Source organism: Pungitius pungitius, chromosome 21 (genome assembly GCF_949316345.1).
Source record: "Pungitius pungitius chromosome 21, fPunPun2.1, whole genome shotgun sequence".
In the NCBI taxonomy this organism is placed as follows: Eukaryota; Metazoa; Chordata; class Actinopteri; order Perciformes; family Gasterosteidae; genus Pungitius; species Pungitius pungitius.
The window spans coordinates 15946867-15964530 of NC_084920.1; the positions used below are offsets into that span (position 1 = coordinate 15946867).

Here is a 17664-nt window from a genome sequence, read left to right on the forward strand (position 1 = left end):
AGTGTTTTGGAACAGCCGTAGTACATCTTCAACAGAACATGATGGCATTCTCATTTGAAAGGCTGTCTTCTTATTAAAAGACACACAAAGGGTTTCAATAGACAAAGACAGAGATAACTTTTCTCATGAAGACATAAGGAACACCTGACTTGCAAAACGGAATGATGCATTAAAAACACAATGTTCCAGGTGAGGCTCGAACTCACAACCTCAGCATGTCTCAGATACTGTTTTATAAGTACTGCGCGCTGACCGATTGCGCCACTGGAACATGTTTGGTTGCCCAATTTAGGGCAACAAATCATCTACAGGGAGGAAAGATGGCATTGCGATTTTGCAAACTGTTCCTCCCACTCAGACACAACAACAGACATGAATGAGTAGAGAGGGACAGGTGGATCGAACAAGGTAGCTAAATAAAAAGAGGGAGCCACAGAACGAAAAGACAAAGCCTCCACTCATCCAAAGGTTTCCTAGTGACTACGTTTATTGGTAACAGAGGGCGTTTGTAGAACAAGAGGGATTTTCTTGCTTATCAGCGGAAATACCAACAAGGAAACTCTCTATCACGTTAGAAGCCAGTTGAAGGTCCAGTGCAAATGAAGCCAGTTGCTGTAGCATCTTTTAATATGAAGTGCCAACAGCAATGCTTGTCATACAGGGTATGAGTACTGTCTGAGCAAAGCACAAACATTAAAGCATATGTGCTCCAGGTGAGGCTCGAACTCACAACCTCGGCATTGCTTCGCAGGCTACTGTCATATAAGTACCGCGCGCTGACCAATTGCGCCACTGGAGCCATGGAGACCTGTGAGAACCGGAGATCAGTTGAAGTAGCACGGAGCGAGGTTCCGCTGAGGTGCTTTGGGACACGGCTGAAGCAAGTTGGACAAAGTAGTAGTGTTTTGGAACAGCCGTAGTACATCTTCAACAGAACATGATGGCATTCTCATTTGAAAGGCTGTCTTCCTATTAAAAGACACACAAAGGGTTTCAATAGACAAAGACAGAGATAACTTTTCTCATGAAGACATAAGGAACACCTGACTTGCAAAACGGAATGATGCATTAAAAACACAATGTTCCAGGTGAGGCTCGAACTCACAACCTCAGCATGTCTCAGATACTGTCTTATAAGTACTGCGCGCTGACCGATTGCGCCACTGGAACATGTTTGGTTGCCCAATTTAGGGCAACAAATCATCTACAGGGAGGAAAGATGGCATTGCGATTTTGCAAACTGTTCCTCCCACTCAGACACAACAACAGACATGAATGAGTAGAGAGGGACAGGTGGATCGAACAAGGTAGCTAAATAAAAAGAGGGAGCCACAGAACGAAAAGACAAAGCCTCCACTCATCTAAAGGTTTCCTAGTGACTACGTTTATTGGTAACAGAGGGCGTTTGTAGAACAAGAGGGATTTTCTTGCTTATCAGCGGAAATACCAACAAGGAAACTCTCTATCACGTTAGAAGCCAGTTGAAGGACCAGTGCAAATGAAGCCAGTTGCTGTAGCATCTTTTAATATGAAGTGCCAACAGCAATGCTTGTCATACAGGGTATGAGTACTGTCTGAGCAAAGCACAAACATTAAAGCATATGTGCTCCAGGTGAGGCTCGAACTCACAACCTCGGCATTGCTTCGCAGGCTACTGTCATATAAGTACCGCGCGCTGACCAATTGCGCCACTGGAGCCATGGAGACCTGTGAGAACCGGAGATCAGTTGAAGTAGCACGGAGCGAGGTTCCGCTGAGGTGCTTTGGGACACGGCTGAAGCAAGTTGGACAAAGTAGTAGTGTTTTGGAACAGCCGTAGTACATCTTCAACAGAACATGATGGCATTCTCATTTGAAAGGCTGTCTTCCTATTAAAAGACACACAAAGGGTTTCAATAGACAAAGACAGAGATAACTTTTCTCATGAAGACATAAGGAACACCTGACTTGCAAAACGGAATGATGCATTAAAAACACAATGTTCCAGGTGAGGCTCGAACTCACAACCTCAGCATGTCTCAGATACTGTCTTATAAGTACTGCGCGCTGACCGATTGCGCCACTGGAACATGTTTGGTTGCCCAATTTAGGGCAACAAATCATCTACAGGGAGGAAAGATGGCATTGCGATTTTGCAAACTGTTCCTCCCACTCAGACACAACAACAGACATGAATGAGTAGAGAGGGACAGGTGGATCGAACAAGGTAGCTAAATAAAAAGAGGGAGCCACAGAACGAAAAGACAAAGCCCCCACTCATCCAAAGGTTTCCTAGTGACTACGTTTATTGGTAACAGAGGGCGTTTGTAGAACAAGAGGGATTTTCTTGCTTATCAGCGGAAATACCAACAAGGAAACTCTCTATCACGTTAGAAGCCAGTTGAAGGTCCAGTGCAAATGAAGCCAGTTGCTGTAACATCTTTTAATATGAAGTGCCAACAGCAAGGCTTGTCATACAGGGTATGAGTACTGTCTGAGCAAAGCACAAACATTAAAGCATATGTGCTCCAGGTGAGGCTCGAACTCACAACCTCGGCATTGCTTCGCAAGCTACTGTCATATAAGTACCGCGCGCTGACCAATTGCGCCACTGGAGCCATGGAGAACTGTGAGAACCGGAGATCAGTTGAAGCAGCACGGAGCGAGGTTCCGCTGAGGTGCTTTGGGACACGGCTGAAGCAAGTTGGACAAAGTAGTAGTGTTTTGGAACAGCCGTAGTACATCTTCAACAGAACATGATGGCATTCTCATTTGAAAGGCTGTCTTCTTATTAAAAGACACACAAAGGGTTTCAATAGACAAAAACAGAGATAACTTTACTCATGAAGACTTAAGGAACACCTGACTTGCAAAACGGAATGATGCATTAAAAACACAATGTTCCAGGTGAGGCTCGAACTCACAACCTCAGCATGTCTCAGATACTGTCTTATAAGTACTGCGCGCTGACCGATTGCGCCACTGGAACATGTTTGGTTGCCCAATTTAGGGCAACAAATCATCTACAGGGAGGAAAGATGGCATTGCGATTTTGCAAACTGTTCCTCCCACTCAGACACAACAACAGACATGAATGAGTAGAGAGGGACAGGTGGATCGAACAAGGTAGCTAAATAAAAAGAGGGAGCCACAGAACGAAAAGACAAAGCCTCCACTCATCCAAAGGTTTCCTAGTGACTACGTTTATTGGTAACAGAGGGCGTTTGTAGAACAAGAGGGATTTTCTTGCTTATCAGCGGAAATACCAACAAGGAAACTCTCTATCACGTTAGAAGCCAGTTGAAGGTCCAGTGCAAATGAAGCCAGTTGCTGTAGCATCTTTTAATATGAAGTGCCAACAGCAATGCTTGTCATACAGGGTATGAGTACTGTCTGAGCAAAGCACAAACATTAAAGCATATGTGCTCCAGGTGAGGCTCGAACTCACAACCTCGGCATTGCTTCGCAGGCTACTGTCATATAAGTACCGCGCGCTGACCAATTGCGCCACTGGAGCCATGGAGACCTGTGAGAACCGGAGATCAGTTGAAGTAGCACGGAGCGAGGTTCCGCTGAGGTGCTTTGGGACACGGCTGAAGCAAGTTGGACAAAGTAGTAGTGTTTTGGAACAGCCGTAGTACATCTTCAACAGAACATGATGGCATTCTCATTTGAAAGGCTGTCTTCCTATTAAAAGACACACAAAGGGTTTCAATAGACAAAGACAGAGATAACTTTTCTCATGAAGACATAAGGAACACCTGACTTGCAAAACGGAATGATGCATTAAAAACACAATGTTCCAGGTGAGGCTCGAACTCACAACCTCAGCATGTCTCAGATACTGTCTTATAAGTACTGCGCGCTGACCGATTGCGCCACTGGAACATGTTTGGTTGCCCAATTTAGGGCAACAAATCATCTACAGGGAGGAAAGATGGCATTGCGATTTTGCAAACTGTTCCTCCCACTCAGACACAACAACAGACATGAATGAGTAGAGAGGGACAGGTGGATCGAACAAGGTAGCTAAATAAAAAGAGGGAGCCACAGAACGAAAAGACAAAGCCTCCACTCATCTAAAGGTTTCCTAGTGACTACGTTTATTGGTAACAGAGGGCGTTTGTAGAACAAGAGGGATTTTCTTGCTTATCAGCGGAAATACCAACAAGGAAACTCTCTATCACGTTAGAAGCCAGTTGAAGGACCAGTGCAAATGAAGCCAGTTGCTGTAGCATCTTTTAATATGAAGTGCCAACAGCAATGCTTGTCATACAGGGTATGAGTACTGTCTGAGCAAAGCACAAACATTAAAGCATATGTGCTCCAGGTGAGGCTCGAACTCACAACCTCGGCATTGCTTCGCAGGCTACTGTCATATAAGTACCGCGCGCTGACCAATTGCGCCACTGGAGCCATGGAGACCTGTGAGAACCGGAGATCAGTTGAAGTAGCACGGAGCGAGGTTCCGCTGAGGTGCTTTGGGACACGGCTGAAGCAAGTTGGACAAAGTAGTAGTGTTTTGGAACAGCCGTAGTACATCTTCAACAGAACATGATGGCATTCTCATTTGAAAGGCTGTCTTCCTATTAAAAGACACACAAAGGGTTTCAATAGACAAAGACAGAGATAACTTTTCTCATGAAGACATAAGGAACACCTGACTTGCAAAACGGAATGATGCATTAAAAACACAATGTTCCAGGTGAGGCTCGAACTCACAACCTCAGCATGTCTCAGATACTGTCTTATAAGTACTGCGCGCTGACCGATTGCGCCACTGGAACATGTTTGGTTGCCCAATTTAGGGCAACAAATCATCTACAGGGAGGAAAGATGGCATTGCGATTTTGCAAACTGTTCCTCCCACTCAGACACAACAACAGACATGAATGAGTAGAAAGGGACAGGTGGATCGAACAAGGTAGCTAAATAAAAAGAGGGAGCCACAGAACGAAAAGACAAAGCCCCCACTCATCCAAAGGTTTCCTAGTGACTACGTTTATTGGTAACAGAGGGCGTTTGTAGAACAAGAGGGATTTTCTTGCTTATCAGCGGAAATACCAACAAGGAAACTCTCTATCACGTTAGAAGCCAGTTGAAGGTCCAGTGCAAATGAAGCCAGTTGCTGTAACATCTTTTAATATGAAGTGCCAACAGCAAGGCTTGTCATACAGGGTATGAGTACTGTCTGAGCAAAGCACAAACATTAAAGCATATGTGCTCCAGGTGAGGCTCGAACTCACAACCTCGGCATTGCTTCGCAGGCTACTGTCATATAAGTACCGCGCGCTGACCAATTGCGCCACTGGAGCCATGGAGAACTGTGAGAACCGGAGATCAGTTGAAGCAGCACGGAGCGAGGTTCCGCTGAGGTGCTTTGGGACACGGCTGAAGCAAGTTGGACAAAGTAGTAGTGTTTTGGAACAGCCGTAGTACATCTTCAACAGAACATGATGGCATTCTCATTTGAAAGGCTGTCTTCTTATTAAAAGACACACAAAGGGTTTCAATAGACAAAAACAGAGATAACTTTACTCATGAAGACTTAAGGAACACCTGACTTGCAAAACGGAATGATGCATTAAAAACACAATGTTCCAGGTGAGGCTCGAACTCACAACCTCAGCATGTCTCAGATACTGTCTTATAAGTACTGCGCGCTGACCGATTGCGCCACTGGAACATGTTTGGTTGCCCAATTTAGGGCAACAAATCATCTACAGGGAGGAAAGATGGCATTGCGATTTTGCAAACTGTTCCTCCCACTCAGACACAACAACAGACATGAATGAGTAGAGAGGGACAGGTGGATCGAACAAGGTAGCTAAATAAAAAGAGGGAGCCACAGAACGAAAAGACAAAGCCTCCACTCATCCAAAGGTTTCCTAGTGACTACGTTTATTGGTAACAGAGGGCGTTTGTAGAACAAGAGGGATTTTCTTGCTTATCAGCGGAAATACCAACAAGGAAACTCTCTATCACGTTAGAAGCCAGTTGAAGGTCCAGTGCAAATGAAGCCAGTTGCTGTAGCATCTTTTAATATGAAGTGCCAACAGCAATGCTTGTCATACAGGGTATGAGTACTGTCTGAGCAAAGCACAAACATTAAAGCATATGTGCTCCAGGTGAGGCTCGAACTCACAACCTCGGCATTGCTTCGCAGGCTACTGTCATATAAGTACCGCGCGCTGACCAATTGCGCCACTGGAGCCATGGAGACCTGTGAGAACCGGAGATCAGTTGAAGTAGCACGGAGCGAGGTTCCGCTGAGGTGCTTTGGGACACGGCTGAAGCAAGTTGGACAAAGTAGTAGTGTTTTGGAACAGCCGTAGTACATCTTCAACAGAACATGATGGCATTCTCATTTGAAAGGCTGTCTTCCTATTAAAAGACACACAAAGGGTTTCAATAGACAAAGACAGAGATAACTTTTCTCATGAAGACATAAGGAACACCTGACTTGCAAAACGGAATGATGCATTAAAAACACAATGTTCCAGGTGAGGCTCGAACTCACAACCTCAGCATGTCTCAGATACTGTCTTATAAGTACTGCGCGCTGACCGATTGCGCCACTGGAACATGTTTGGTTGCCCAATTTAGGGCAACAAATCATCTACAGGGAGGAAAGATGGCATTGCGATTTTGCAAACTGTTCCTCCCACTCAGACACAACAACAGACATGAATGAGTAGAGAGGGACAGGTGGATCGAACAAGGTAGCTAAATAAAAAGAGGGAGCCACAGAACGAAAAGACAAAGCCTCCACTCATCTAAAGGTTTCCTAGTGACTACGTTTATTGGTAACAGAGGGCGTTTGAAGAACAAGAGGGATTTTCTTGCTTATCAGCGGAAATACCAACAAGGAAACTCTCTATCACGTTAGAAGCCAGTTGAAGGACCAGTGCAAATGAAGCCAGTTGCTGTAGCATCTTTTAATATGAAGTGCCAACAGCAATGCTTGTCATACAGGGTATGAGTACTGTCTGAGCAAAGCACAAACATTAAAGCATATGTGCTCCAGGTGAGGCTCGAACTCACAACCTCGGCATTGCTTCGCAGGCTACTGTCATATAAGTACCACGCGCTGACCAATTGCGCCACTGGAGCCATGGAGAACTGTGAGAACCGGAGATCAGTTGAAGCAGCACGGAGCGAGGTTCCGCTGAGGTGCTTTGGGACACGGCTGAAGAAAGTTGGACAAAGTAGTAGTGTTTTGGAACAGCCGTAGTACATCTTCAACAGAACATGATGGCATTCTCATTTGAAAGGCTGTCTTCTTATTAAAAGACACACAAAGGGTTTCAATAGACAAAGACAGAGATAACTTTTCTCATGAAGACATAAGGAACACCTGACTTGCAAAACGGAATGATGCATTAAAAACACAATGTTCCAGGTGAGGCTCGAACTCACAACCTCAGCATGTCTCAGATACTGTCTTATAAGTACTGCGCGCTGACCGATTGCGCCACTGGAACATGTTTGGTTGCCCAATTTAGGGCAACAAATCATCTACAGGGAGGAAAGATGGCATTGCGATTTTGCAAACTGTTCCTCCCACTCAGACACAACAACAGACATGAATGAGTAGAGAGGGAAAGGTGGATCGAACAAGGTAGCTAAATAAAAAGAGGGAGCCACAGAACGAAAAGACAAAGCCTCCACTCATCCAAAGGTTTCCTAGTGACTACGTTTATTGGTAACAGAGGGCGTTTGTAGAACAAGAGGGATTTTCTTGCTTATCAGCGGAAATACCAACAAGGAAACTCTCTATCACGTTAGAAGCCAGTTGAAGGTCCAGTGCAAATGAAGCCAGTTGCTGTAACATCTTTTAATATGAAGTGCCAACAGCAATGCTTGTCATACAGGGTATGAGTACTGTCTGAGCAAAGCACAAACATTAAAGCATATGTGCTCCAGGTGAGGCTCGAACTCACAACCTCGGCATTGCTTCGCAGGCTACTGTCATATAAGTACCGCGCGCTGACCAATTGCGCCACTGGAGCCATGGAGACCTGTGAGAACCGGAGATCAGTTGAAGTAGCACGGAGCGAGGTTCCACTGAGGTGCTTTGGGACACGGCTGAAGCAAGTTGGACAAAGTAGTAGTGTTTTGGAACAGCCGTAGTACATCTTCAACAGAACATGATGGCATTCTCATTTGAAAGGCTGTCTTCCTATTAAAAGACACACAAAGGGTTTCAATAGACAAAGACAGAGATAACTTTTCTCATGAAGACATAAGGAACACCTGACTTGCAAAACGGAATGATGCATTAAAAACACAATGTTCCAGGTGAGGCTCGAACTCACAACCTCAGCATGTCTCAGATACTGTCTTATAAGTACTGCGCGCTGACCGATTGCGCCACTGGAACATGTTTGGTTGCCCAATTTAGGGCAACAAATCATCTACAGGGAGGAAAGATGGCATTGCGATTTTGCAAACTGTTCCTCCCACTCAGACACAACAACAGACATGAATGAGTAGAGAGGGACAGGTGGATCGAACAAGGTAGCTAAATAAAAAGAGGGAGCCACAGAACGAAAAGACAAAGCCTCCACTCATCCAAAGGTTTCCTAGTGACTACGTTTATTGGTAACAGAGGGCGTTTGTAGAACAAGAGGGATTTTCTTGCTTATCAGCGGAAATACCAACAAGGAAACTCTCTATCACGTTAGAAGCCAGTTGAAGGTCCAGTGCAAATGAAGCCAGTTGCTGTAACATCTTTTAATATGAAGTGCCAACAGCAATGCTTGTCATACAGGGTATGAGTACTGTCTGAGCAAAGCACAAACATTAAAGCATATGTGCTCCAGGTGAGGCTCGAACTCACAACCTCGGCATTGCTTCGCAGGCTACTGTCATATAAGTACCGCGCGCTGACCAATTGCGCCACTGGAGCCATGGAGAACTGTGAGAACCGGAGATCAGTTGAAGCAGCACGGAGCGAGGTTCCGCTGAGGTGCTTTGGGACACGGCTGAAGAAAGTTGGACAAAGTAGTAGTGTTTTGGAACAGCCGTAGTACATCTTCAACAGAACATGATGGCATTCTCATTTGAAAGGCTGTCTTCTTATTAAAAGACACACAAAGGGTTTCAATAGACAAAGACAGAGATAACTTTTCTCATGAAGACATAAGGAACACCTGACTTGCAAAACGGAATGATGCATTAAAAACACAATGTTCCAGGTGAGGCTCGAACTCACAACCTCAGCATGTCTCAGATACTGTCTTATAAGTACTGCGCGCTGACCGATTGCGCCACTGGAACATGTTTGGTTGCCCAATTTAGGGCAACAAATCATCTACAGGGAGGAAAGATGGCATTGCGATTTTGCAAACTGTTCCTCCCACTCAGACACAACAACAGACATGAATGAGTAGAGAGGGACAGGTGGATCGAACAAGGTAGCTAAATAAAAAGAGGGAGCCACAGAACGAAAAGACAAAGCCTCCACTCATCCAAAGGTTTCCTAGTGACTACGTTTATTGGTAACAGAGGGCGTTTGTAGAACAAGAGGGATTTTCTTGCTTATCAGCGGAAATACCAACAAGGAAACTCTCTATCACGTTAGAAGCCAGTTGAAGGTCCAGTGCAAATGAAGCCAGTTGCTGTAACATCTTTTAATATGAAGTGCCAACAGCAATGCTTGTCATACAGGGTATGAGTACTGTCTGAGCAAAGCACAAACATTAAAGCATATGTGCTCCAGGTGAGGCTCGAACTCACAACCTCGGCATTGCTTCGCAGGCTACTGTCATATAAGTACCGCGCGCTGACCAATTGCGCCACTGGAGCCATGGAGACCTGTGAGAACCGGAGATCAGTTGAAGTAGCACGGAGCGAGGTTCCGCTGAGGTGCTTTGGGACACGGCTGAAGCAAGTTGGACAAAGTAGTAGTGTTTTGGAACAGCCGTAGTACATCTTCAACAGAACATGATGGCATTCTCATTTGAAAGGCTGTCTTCTTATTATAAGACACACAAAGGGTTTCAATAGACAAAGACAGAGATAACTTTTCTCATGAAGACATAAGGAACACCTGACTTGCAAAACGGAATGATGCATTAAAAACACAATGTTCCAGGTGAGGCTCGAACTCACAACCTCAGCATGTCTCAGATACTGTCTTATAAGTACTGCGCGCTGACCGATTGCGCCACTGGAACATGTTTGGTTGCCCAATTTAGGGCAACAAATCATCTACAGGGAGGAAAGATGGCATTGCGATTTTGCAAACTGTTCCTCCCACTCAGACACAACAACAGACATGAATGAGTAGAGAGGGACAGGTGGATCGAACAAGGTAGCTAAATAAAAAGAGGGAGCCACAGAACGAAAAGACAAAGCCTCCACTCATCCAAAGGTTTCCTAGTGACTACGTTTATTGGTAACAGAGGGCGTTTGTAGAACAAGAGGGATTTTCTTGCTTATCAGCGAAAATACCAACAAGGAAACTTTCTATCCCGTTAGAAGCCAGTTGAAGGTCCAGTGCAAATGAAGCCAGTTGCTGTAACATCTTTTAATATGAAGTGCCAACAGCAATGCTTGTCATACAGGGTATGAGTACTGTCTGAGCAAAGCACAAACATTAAAGCATATGTGCTCCAGGTGAGGCTTGAACTCACAACCTCGGCATTGCTTCGCAGGCTACTGTCATATAAGTACCGCGCGCTGACCAATTGCGCCACTGGAGCCATGGAGACCTGTGAGAACCGGAGATCAGTTTAAGTAGCACGGAGCGAGGTTCCGCTGAGGTGCTTTGGGACACGGCTGAAGCAAGTTGGACAAAGTAGTAGAGGCTCGAACTCACAACCTCAGCATGTCTCAGATACTGTCTTATAAGTACTGCGCGCTGACCGATTGCGCCACTGGAACATGTTTGGTTGCCCAATTTAGGGCAACAAATCATCTACAGGGAGGAAAGATGGCATTGCGATTTTGCAAACTGTTCCTCCCACTCAGACACAACAACAGACATGAATGAGTAGAGAGGGAAAGGTGGATCGAACAAGGTAGCTAAATAAAAAGAGGGAGCCACAGAACGAAAAGACAAAGCCTCCACTCATCCAAAGGTTTCCTAGTGACTACGTTTATTGGTAACAGAGGGCGTTTGTAGAACAAGAGGGATTTTCTTGCTTATCAGCGGAAATACCAACAAGGAAACTCTCTATCACGTTAGAAGCCAGTTGAAGGTCCAGTGCAAATGAAGCCAGTTGCTGTAACATCTTTTAATATGAAGTGCCAACAGCAATGCTTGTCATACAGGGTATGAGTACTGTCTGAGCAAAGCACAAACATTAAAGCATATGTGCTCCAGGTGAGGCTCGAACTCACAACCTCGGCATTGCTTCGCAGGCTACTGTCATATAAGTACCGCGCGCTGACCAATTGCGCCACTGGAGCCATGGAGACCTGTGAGAACCGGAGATCAGTTGAAGTAGCACGGAGCGAGGTTCCGCTGAGGTGCTTTGGGACACGGCTGAAGCAAGTTGGACAAAGTAGTAGTGTTTTGGAACAGCCGTAGTACATCTTCAACAGAACATGATGGCATTCTCATTTGAAAGGCTGTCTTCTTATTAAAAGACACACAAAGGGTTTCAATAGACAAAGACAGAGATAACTTTACTCATGAAGACTTAAGGAACACCTGACTTGCAAAACGGAATGATGCATTAAAAACACAATGTTCCAGGTGAGGCTCGAACTCACAACCTCAGCATGTCTCAGATACTGTCTTATAAGTACTGCGCGCTGACCGATTGCGCCACTGGAACATGTTTGGTTGCCCAATTTAGGGCAACAAATCATCTACAGGGAGGAAAGATGGCATTGCGATTTTGCAAACTGTTCCTCCCACTCAGACACAACAACAGACATGAATGAGTAGAGAGGGACAGGTGGATCGAACAAGGTAGCTAAATAAAAAGAGGGAGCCACAGAACGAAAAGACAAAGCCTCCACTCATCCAAAGGTTTCCTAGTGACTACGTTTATTGGTAACAGAGGGCGTTTGTAGAACAAGAGGGATTTTCTTGCTTATCAGCGGAAATACCAACAAGGAAACTCTCTATCACGTTAGAAGCCAGTTGAAGGTCCAGTGCAAATGAAGCCAGTTGCTGTAACATCTTTTAATATGAAGTGCCAACAGCAATGCTTGTCATACAGGGTATGAGTACTGTCTGAGCAAAGCACAAACATTAAAGCATATGTGCTCCAGGTGAGGCTCGAACTCACAACCTCGGCATTGCTTCGCAGGCTACTGTCATATAAGTACCGCGCGCTGACCAATTGCGCCACTGGAGCCATGGAGACCTGTGAGAACCGGAGATCAGTTGAAGTAGCACGGAGCGAGGTTCCGCTGAGGTGCTTTGGGACACGGCTGAAGCAAGTTGGACAAAGTAGTAGTGTTTTGGAACAGCCGTAGTACATCTTCAACAGAACATGATGGCATTCTCATTTGAAAGGCTGTCTTCTTATTATAAGACACACAAAGGGTTTCAATAGACAAAGACAGAGATAACTTTTCTCATGAAGACATAAGGAACACCTGACTTGCAAAACGGAATGATGCATTAAAAACACAATGTTCCAGGTGAGGCTCGAACTCACAACCTCAGCATGTCTCAGATACTGTCTTATAAGTACTGCGCGCTGACCGATTGCGCCACTGGAACATGTTTGGTTGCCCAATTTAGGGCAACAAATCATCTACAGGGAGGAAAGATGGCATTGCGATTTTGCAAACTGTTCCTCCCACTCAGACACAACAACAGACATGAATGAGTAGAGAGGGACAGGTGGATCGAACAAGGTAGCTAAATAAAAAGAGGGAGCCACAGAACGAAAAGACAAAGCCTCCACTCATCCAAAGGTTTCCTAGTGACTACGTTTATTGGTAACAGAGGGCGTTTGTAGAACAAGAGGGATTTTCTTGCTTATCAGCGAAAATACCAACAAGGAAACTTTCTATCCCGTTAGAAGCCAGTTGAAGGTCCAGTGCAAATGAAGCCAGTTGCTGTAACATCTTTTAATATGAAGTGCCAACAGCAATGCTTGTCATACAGGGTATGAGTACTGTCTGAGCAAAGCACAAACATTAAAGCATATGTGCTCCAGGTGAGGCTTGAACTCACAACCTCGGCATTGCTTCGCAGGCTACTGTCATATAAGTACCGCGCGCTGACCAATTGCGCCACTGGAGCCATGGAGACCTGTGAGAACCGGAGATCAGTTTAAGTAGCACGGAGCGAGGTTCCGCTGAGGTGCTTTGGGACACGGCTGAAGCAAGTTGGACAAAGTAGTAGAGGCTCGAACTCACAACCTCAGCATGTCTCAGATACTGTCTTATAAGTACTGCGCGCTGACCGATTGCGCCACTGGAACATGTTTGGTTGCCCAATTTAGGGCAACAAATCATCTACAGGGAGGAAAGATGGCATTTGCGATTTTGCAAACTGTTCTTCCCACTCAGACACAACAACAGACATGAATGAGTAGAGAGGGACAGGTGGATCGAACAAGGTAGCTAAATAAAACGAGGGAGCCACAGAACGAAAAGACAAAGCCTCCACTCATCCAAAGGTTTCCTAGTGACTACGTTTATTGGTAACAGAGGGCGTTTGTAGAACAAGAGGGATTTTCTTGCTTATCAGCGGAAATACCAACAAGGAAACTCTCTATCCCGTTAGAAGCCAGTTGAAGGACCAGTGCAAATGAAGCCAGTTGCTGTAGCATCTTTTAATATGAAGTGCCAACAGCAATGCTTGTCATACAGGGTATGAGTACTGTCTGAGCAAAGCACAAACATTAAAGAATATGTGCTCCAGGTGAGGCTCGAACTCACAACCTTGGCATTGCTTCGCAGGCTACTGTCATATAAGTACCGCGCGCTGACCAATTGCACCACTGGAGCCATGGAGAACTGTGAGAACCGGAGATCAGTTGAAGCAGCACGGAGCGAGGTTCCGCTGAGGTGCTTTGGGACACGGCTGAAGCAAGTTGGACAAAGTAGTAGTATTTTCATCTTATTGCTGCACTACGTTGTCTGTTGTCATTGTCGTACTGTCTACCGTCATGCACCAACCGCCAAGTCAAATTCCATGTTTGTCTGACATATGATGGCAATAATTGCTTCCTGATTCCTGATATGACAGATGCCATCAATTTTGCCATTAGTGAGTTCGGTTTCACTATTACCTTAAATCCATCTAGTTTCATATTTAGTCTCTACAAGAGTTTACGCTCATTGCAATCAGTTTTGGGGCTGTTTTGCACTAAATTACATTATTCTGTAGAAATATGGGTGTTTTTCATGCAAACAAACAGCTCCATCACTCACCTCTAGATGGAAGCAGCAGCACCCGGCAGAAGGCCCGAGACGAGCATGCCTTTCCACACAATTGTCTCTCAATTGTCATTTCTTAGCAGACATGTTGTTATATAGTGTAGAATAAGTGTTTATACACACGCCGACTCTAAAGGCAAAAAGGGACTCCCCTGGCCTCTCAGCTGCCCTGTGTCACTGTGTGTTTTGGTCTCTGTGGTCACACGTGGAACACCGGCGCATTCTCAGGACAGATAGAGGAAAACATTCCTGCCAACTGCAATAAGACTGTACAACAAATTACCTTTGGCTAAATCCCTGTTTAATATAACCACCTATTTCAATCTGATATCACTAAATATACTATATATACTTACATACACTGTATATACTTTACTGTATATATTTTGTGCACTTCTTTTTTTTTTAATATAATTTTCTGCTCTGTTATTTTATAGTATTGTGTATATATACAACCTTCATGCTGCTACACACACATTTCTGTGGATGAATAAAGTATACATCAATCTATCTATCCTACATCCAATAATGTCTCTTTTTTCATGACAGGCAGATTAGGGGCAGTAATCCCTGCGCTACGCACCATATGACATCGCTCCCTCCTGTCAGGTCACAGAGGCTCATACTAACCCCTGGTGGGACGTCAACATTGCTGCGGCGCTGTCGTCTGCAGGAAGTTATTCATCTTCAAAGCGGAGGAAGTGAAAGTCATCACAACTGCTTGTTTAACTGATTTCATGACTTTTACCCCTAAGCAATGTCAGGTTATTTTTATAGACAAGAATATATAATGGAGTCAATTGACAGCTATTGAGTAGTATGACAGGTCATTGCCTCGAGTGCAGCAGTGTATTTGGGTTTTTTTTTTTACTTGAGGGGAAGCGCGGGGCAGAATGAACCAAATGCGTCACCTTGGCCCCTAAGCGACACTTCCCCCGGCACCGCTTTGATGCTTTAGTATTCAGGAAGGTGGGTATGTATGTGAATTATGGCACTCTTGCACCCCCTCTATCCCTTTTGGTCTTCTCTTATTCCTCCTCCAGCTTGCAGACTTAGTTGGGGGGGGGGGGGGGGGGGGGGGGGTTCTGACTTTTTTTAATGCAAATACACTATTTAATTCAACTGAAGAGGTGTGGAAACACTCGACTTGAGAACTAGAGAACATTTTGTTAAAAACATAATTGTTTGGTTTGCAGAACCTGGCAACACTGTGGCTTTCATGAATTGCACTGAATGCAACAATTTAGTCAAAGTGGATTTTCATCTGCATATTGGCATGAAGCAGCTCCCAAAATCTGTTACCGAAAAGCCAATCTTGACACTAAACGAGCCAGAAGAAATCACAGTAACTTTGGCTTCTCTGGCTCCATTTGTGCAGCCTGTGTCACCACGGCAGCGTTGTCAGCCCCCCCAACAACGCCACTTGGTCCATTCTGACACTGGAAGGCACCCTGCATGTAGCATGCTAGTGCTCTGTAATGCTTATAGGTACATGAAGGGACAAATAGGTAATGTTGTTAACAGGGTGGTTCATATTTTATTCTCAAATTTGAATTCATTACCTGCTATAATCAAAGAAATGCTTCAGCTTCTGTTCCCCCGTTTTTACAAAATTCTGCAGCTGGATGCTTCAAAATAACTGTACATCTGCATTATTTTTAATCCTAAGATTAAGGGTTAATAAGTAATATGATGTGTGTGTGTGTGTGTGTGTGTGTGTGTGTGTGTGTGTGTGTGTGTGTGTGTGTGTGTGTGTGTGTGTGTGTGTGTGTGTGTGCACTGCATTAGGTAATCAGCAGCTTGTCTCACCTGGGGGCGCTGACCTACTGATCCACCAAACCACACACACAGGAAGCAGCTGCCATAAAGCTACTGTGTGCGTAACATTAACACAACGACAAAGGGGAAACCAAGTTATAACGAATGGAGGAAATAAATAAACCTACATAGTTGTTTGTTTGAGGCAGTATTGTTGACACTGCTTGTTTTTCTTGAAATGAAGAAACCACTGAAGTCCCTTCACAAAAAGGTCCTTTAAAGCTTTGTATGCCCTCGATGCTCCAACGTGACACTTTTTATTTTTTCATCTGCCTTTCAAACCCTCCAACATCTGCTATTGAGAGAAACCAAAAAAAATGCTTGAAATCTACTTCAGGAGAAGACCAGTGTCCTGTAAAACAATCTCCTAGTGTGCCATAAAACTTGCTTTTTACAATTTTAGTAAACCTATTGCGACGCTCACGTGATTTGGAAGGATGTGTTTTCTCTTCCGGTATAATATCCTTTGACCTTAATAAGAGTAAAAGCACAGTATAGAAGAAAAGCTGCTTAACGATCTGAGATAAAACAATAGAAACCACAATGAGACCAGATCAGAGGTCAGGCTCAAACTCTTTGTCTGCCTCTAAGCGCAATCATCTCTCTCCTCTTCTCAGCTGTGTGGGAAGGATTTAATTAGCAACCTGGAGCCAAGGTGAGAGCAGCAAAAGTTAAAACCTTCTACTTGTCTTTCAAAGACAAGAAAAATAAGAAAGTTGTAAGATGTCTGCAGGGCTTAATGTAAAAAAACCCTAAAAACTCAAAGGTACTGTTGCTGGCTTCAGTCGAGATCTTAACACATTGACAATGTTGATCGTCACCGCAGCGTTGATGTGACACATGAAGCTGTGTGTGGAGGCCGAGGGAGAATAAAGCAACAGAAGGAGAGAAACATTTACGTCACGTTGGGAGAAGAGAAGAAAAGGATACAGCGGATCAACGAGGAGACGCTAAACAAAAGGAAATTCTAATATGTGTGATTAGATTGTAGTTTGTGGTATCGGATATTAGATTCATATCTGCTATATGATTCAAACACATTGTGTATCATTGAAATACTGGACACAAGGCACCCAGCTACAATGTAATGTTGAGCCTATAGGCGAAGGATCTTCTTCCATATGTTTTCACCAATGAAGAGTTTTTTGAAAGTTCTTTCTCCTGTCGGGCTTGTTTAGGAGCAGAGGATGTAGTAGGTGTACAGATTTAGGGAATATGGAATGAGTTAAACGTACAGAGAGGAATGTCACGGTGACCAACGTGGGAGGAGCCACGTTTGAGCCAATGACACACGGCTGTAAACTGATGGTCCGTCATGTCGCTGTTTGCACTGTTTCCACCGTCAGCCGTGAGCCGTCCTTCAAGTTGAAGACGTTGCAGAAGCAATAGACTCTGCACATATTTACCAATGGGTGTATTCTGCAGAGAGCATAAAGGTGAGCGAGAAACAGAAAGAGAGCGAGAGAGAAAGACAGGATGTCTTATTGTGTTTCTCTTTGCGTACTATTC

The 17664-nt window shown here is 44.6% G+C and overlaps 1 protein-coding gene and 30 non-coding genes across 33 annotated transcripts in view; all 31 read right to left on the reverse strand.

Moving 5' to 3' along the window:
• rhbdf1b (rhomboid 5 homolog 1b (Drosophila)) overlaps nt 1-17664 on the reverse strand; it is a 40339-nt gene that overhangs the window by 18070 nt on the left and 4605 nt on the right. The window lies entirely within an intron of this gene.
• Nucleotides 182-271, reverse strand: trnai-uau (transfer RNA isoleucine (anticodon UAU)). Its single transcript is given in 2 exon segments — nt 182-217; nt 234-271. It is a non-coding gene; the product is annotated as a tRNA-Ile (tRNA).
• Nucleotides 706-799, reverse strand: trnai-uau (transfer RNA isoleucine (anticodon UAU)). The gene is made up of 2 exons: nt 762-799; nt 706-741 (listed from the first exon to the last, which is right to left on the reverse strand). It is a non-coding gene; the product is annotated as a tRNA-Ile (tRNA).
• trnai-uau (transfer RNA isoleucine (anticodon UAU)) lies at nt 1081-1170 on the reverse strand. Its single transcript is given in 2 exon segments — nt 1081-1116; nt 1133-1170. It is a non-coding gene; the product is annotated as a tRNA-Ile (tRNA).
• trnai-uau (transfer RNA isoleucine (anticodon UAU)) lies at nt 1605-1698 on the reverse strand. The gene is made up of 2 exons: nt 1661-1698; nt 1605-1640 (listed from the first exon to the last, which is right to left on the reverse strand). It is a non-coding gene; the product is annotated as a tRNA-Ile (tRNA).
• trnai-uau (transfer RNA isoleucine (anticodon UAU)) lies at nt 1980-2069 on the reverse strand. The gene is given in 2 exon segments: nt 1980-2015; nt 2032-2069. It is a non-coding gene; the product is annotated as a tRNA-Ile (tRNA).
• trnai-uau (transfer RNA isoleucine (anticodon UAU)) lies at nt 2504-2597 on the reverse strand. Its single transcript has 2 exons — nt 2560-2597; nt 2504-2539 (listed from the first exon to the last, which is right to left on the reverse strand). It is a non-coding gene; the product is annotated as a tRNA-Ile (tRNA).
• trnai-uau (transfer RNA isoleucine (anticodon UAU)) lies at nt 2879-2968 on the reverse strand. Its single transcript is given in 2 exon segments — nt 2879-2914; nt 2931-2968. It is a non-coding gene; the product is annotated as a tRNA-Ile (tRNA).
• trnai-uau (transfer RNA isoleucine (anticodon UAU)) lies at nt 3403-3496 on the reverse strand. The gene is made up of 2 exons: nt 3459-3496; nt 3403-3438 (listed from the first exon to the last, which is right to left on the reverse strand). It is a non-coding gene; the product is annotated as a tRNA-Ile (tRNA).
• trnai-uau (transfer RNA isoleucine (anticodon UAU)) lies at nt 3778-3867 on the reverse strand. Its single transcript is given in 2 exon segments — nt 3778-3813; nt 3830-3867. It is a non-coding gene; the product is annotated as a tRNA-Ile (tRNA).
• Nucleotides 4302-4395, reverse strand: trnai-uau (transfer RNA isoleucine (anticodon UAU)). Its single transcript has 2 exons — nt 4358-4395; nt 4302-4337 (listed from the first exon to the last, which is right to left on the reverse strand). It is a non-coding gene; the product is annotated as a tRNA-Ile (tRNA).
• trnai-uau (transfer RNA isoleucine (anticodon UAU)) lies at nt 4677-4766 on the reverse strand. The gene is given in 2 exon segments: nt 4677-4712; nt 4729-4766. It is a non-coding gene; the product is annotated as a tRNA-Ile (tRNA).
• Nucleotides 5201-5294, reverse strand: trnai-uau (transfer RNA isoleucine (anticodon UAU)). The gene is made up of 2 exons: nt 5257-5294; nt 5201-5236 (listed from the first exon to the last, which is right to left on the reverse strand). It is a non-coding gene; the product is annotated as a tRNA-Ile (tRNA).
• trnai-uau (transfer RNA isoleucine (anticodon UAU)) lies at nt 5576-5665 on the reverse strand. The gene is given in 2 exon segments: nt 5576-5611; nt 5628-5665. It is a non-coding gene; the product is annotated as a tRNA-Ile (tRNA).
• Nucleotides 6100-6193, reverse strand: trnai-uau (transfer RNA isoleucine (anticodon UAU)). The gene is made up of 2 exons: nt 6156-6193; nt 6100-6135 (listed from the first exon to the last, which is right to left on the reverse strand). It is a non-coding gene; the product is annotated as a tRNA-Ile (tRNA).
• Nucleotides 6475-6564, reverse strand: trnai-uau (transfer RNA isoleucine (anticodon UAU)). Its single transcript is given in 2 exon segments — nt 6475-6510; nt 6527-6564. It is a non-coding gene; the product is annotated as a tRNA-Ile (tRNA).
• On the reverse strand, nt 6999-7092 carry trnai-uau (transfer RNA isoleucine (anticodon UAU)). Its single transcript has 2 exons — nt 7055-7092; nt 6999-7034 (listed from the first exon to the last, which is right to left on the reverse strand). It is a non-coding gene; the product is annotated as a tRNA-Ile (tRNA).
• trnai-uau (transfer RNA isoleucine (anticodon UAU)) lies at nt 7374-7463 on the reverse strand. Its single transcript is given in 2 exon segments — nt 7374-7409; nt 7426-7463. It is a non-coding gene; the product is annotated as a tRNA-Ile (tRNA).
• trnai-uau (transfer RNA isoleucine (anticodon UAU)) lies at nt 7898-7991 on the reverse strand. Its single transcript has 2 exons — nt 7954-7991; nt 7898-7933 (listed from the first exon to the last, which is right to left on the reverse strand). It is a non-coding gene; the product is annotated as a tRNA-Ile (tRNA).
• On the reverse strand, nt 8273-8362 carry trnai-uau (transfer RNA isoleucine (anticodon UAU)). Its single transcript is given in 2 exon segments — nt 8273-8308; nt 8325-8362. It is a non-coding gene; the product is annotated as a tRNA-Ile (tRNA).
• Nucleotides 8797-8890, reverse strand: trnai-uau (transfer RNA isoleucine (anticodon UAU)). The gene is made up of 2 exons: nt 8853-8890; nt 8797-8832 (listed from the first exon to the last, which is right to left on the reverse strand). It is a non-coding gene; the product is annotated as a tRNA-Ile (tRNA).
• trnai-uau (transfer RNA isoleucine (anticodon UAU)) lies at nt 9172-9261 on the reverse strand. The gene is given in 2 exon segments: nt 9172-9207; nt 9224-9261. It is a non-coding gene; the product is annotated as a tRNA-Ile (tRNA).
• trnai-uau (transfer RNA isoleucine (anticodon UAU)) lies at nt 9696-9789 on the reverse strand. The gene is made up of 2 exons: nt 9752-9789; nt 9696-9731 (listed from the first exon to the last, which is right to left on the reverse strand). It is a non-coding gene; the product is annotated as a tRNA-Ile (tRNA).
• On the reverse strand, nt 10071-10160 carry trnai-uau (transfer RNA isoleucine (anticodon UAU)). The gene is given in 2 exon segments: nt 10071-10106; nt 10123-10160. It is a non-coding gene; the product is annotated as a tRNA-Ile (tRNA).
• trnai-uau (transfer RNA isoleucine (anticodon UAU)) lies at nt 10595-10688 on the reverse strand. Its single transcript has 2 exons — nt 10651-10688; nt 10595-10630 (listed from the first exon to the last, which is right to left on the reverse strand). It is a non-coding gene; the product is annotated as a tRNA-Ile (tRNA).
• Nucleotides 11304-11397, reverse strand: trnai-uau (transfer RNA isoleucine (anticodon UAU)). The gene is made up of 2 exons: nt 11360-11397; nt 11304-11339 (listed from the first exon to the last, which is right to left on the reverse strand). It is a non-coding gene; the product is annotated as a tRNA-Ile (tRNA).
• trnai-uau (transfer RNA isoleucine (anticodon UAU)) lies at nt 11679-11768 on the reverse strand. Its single transcript is given in 2 exon segments — nt 11679-11714; nt 11731-11768. It is a non-coding gene; the product is annotated as a tRNA-Ile (tRNA).
• trnai-uau (transfer RNA isoleucine (anticodon UAU)) lies at nt 12203-12296 on the reverse strand. Its single transcript has 2 exons — nt 12259-12296; nt 12203-12238 (listed from the first exon to the last, which is right to left on the reverse strand). It is a non-coding gene; the product is annotated as a tRNA-Ile (tRNA).
• On the reverse strand, nt 12578-12667 carry trnai-uau (transfer RNA isoleucine (anticodon UAU)). The gene is given in 2 exon segments: nt 12578-12613; nt 12630-12667. It is a non-coding gene; the product is annotated as a tRNA-Ile (tRNA).
• On the reverse strand, nt 13102-13195 carry trnai-uau (transfer RNA isoleucine (anticodon UAU)). Its single transcript has 2 exons — nt 13158-13195; nt 13102-13137 (listed from the first exon to the last, which is right to left on the reverse strand). It is a non-coding gene; the product is annotated as a tRNA-Ile (tRNA).
• Nucleotides 13812-13905, reverse strand: trnai-uau (transfer RNA isoleucine (anticodon UAU)). Its single transcript has 2 exons — nt 13868-13905; nt 13812-13847 (listed from the first exon to the last, which is right to left on the reverse strand). It is a non-coding gene; the product is annotated as a tRNA-Ile (tRNA).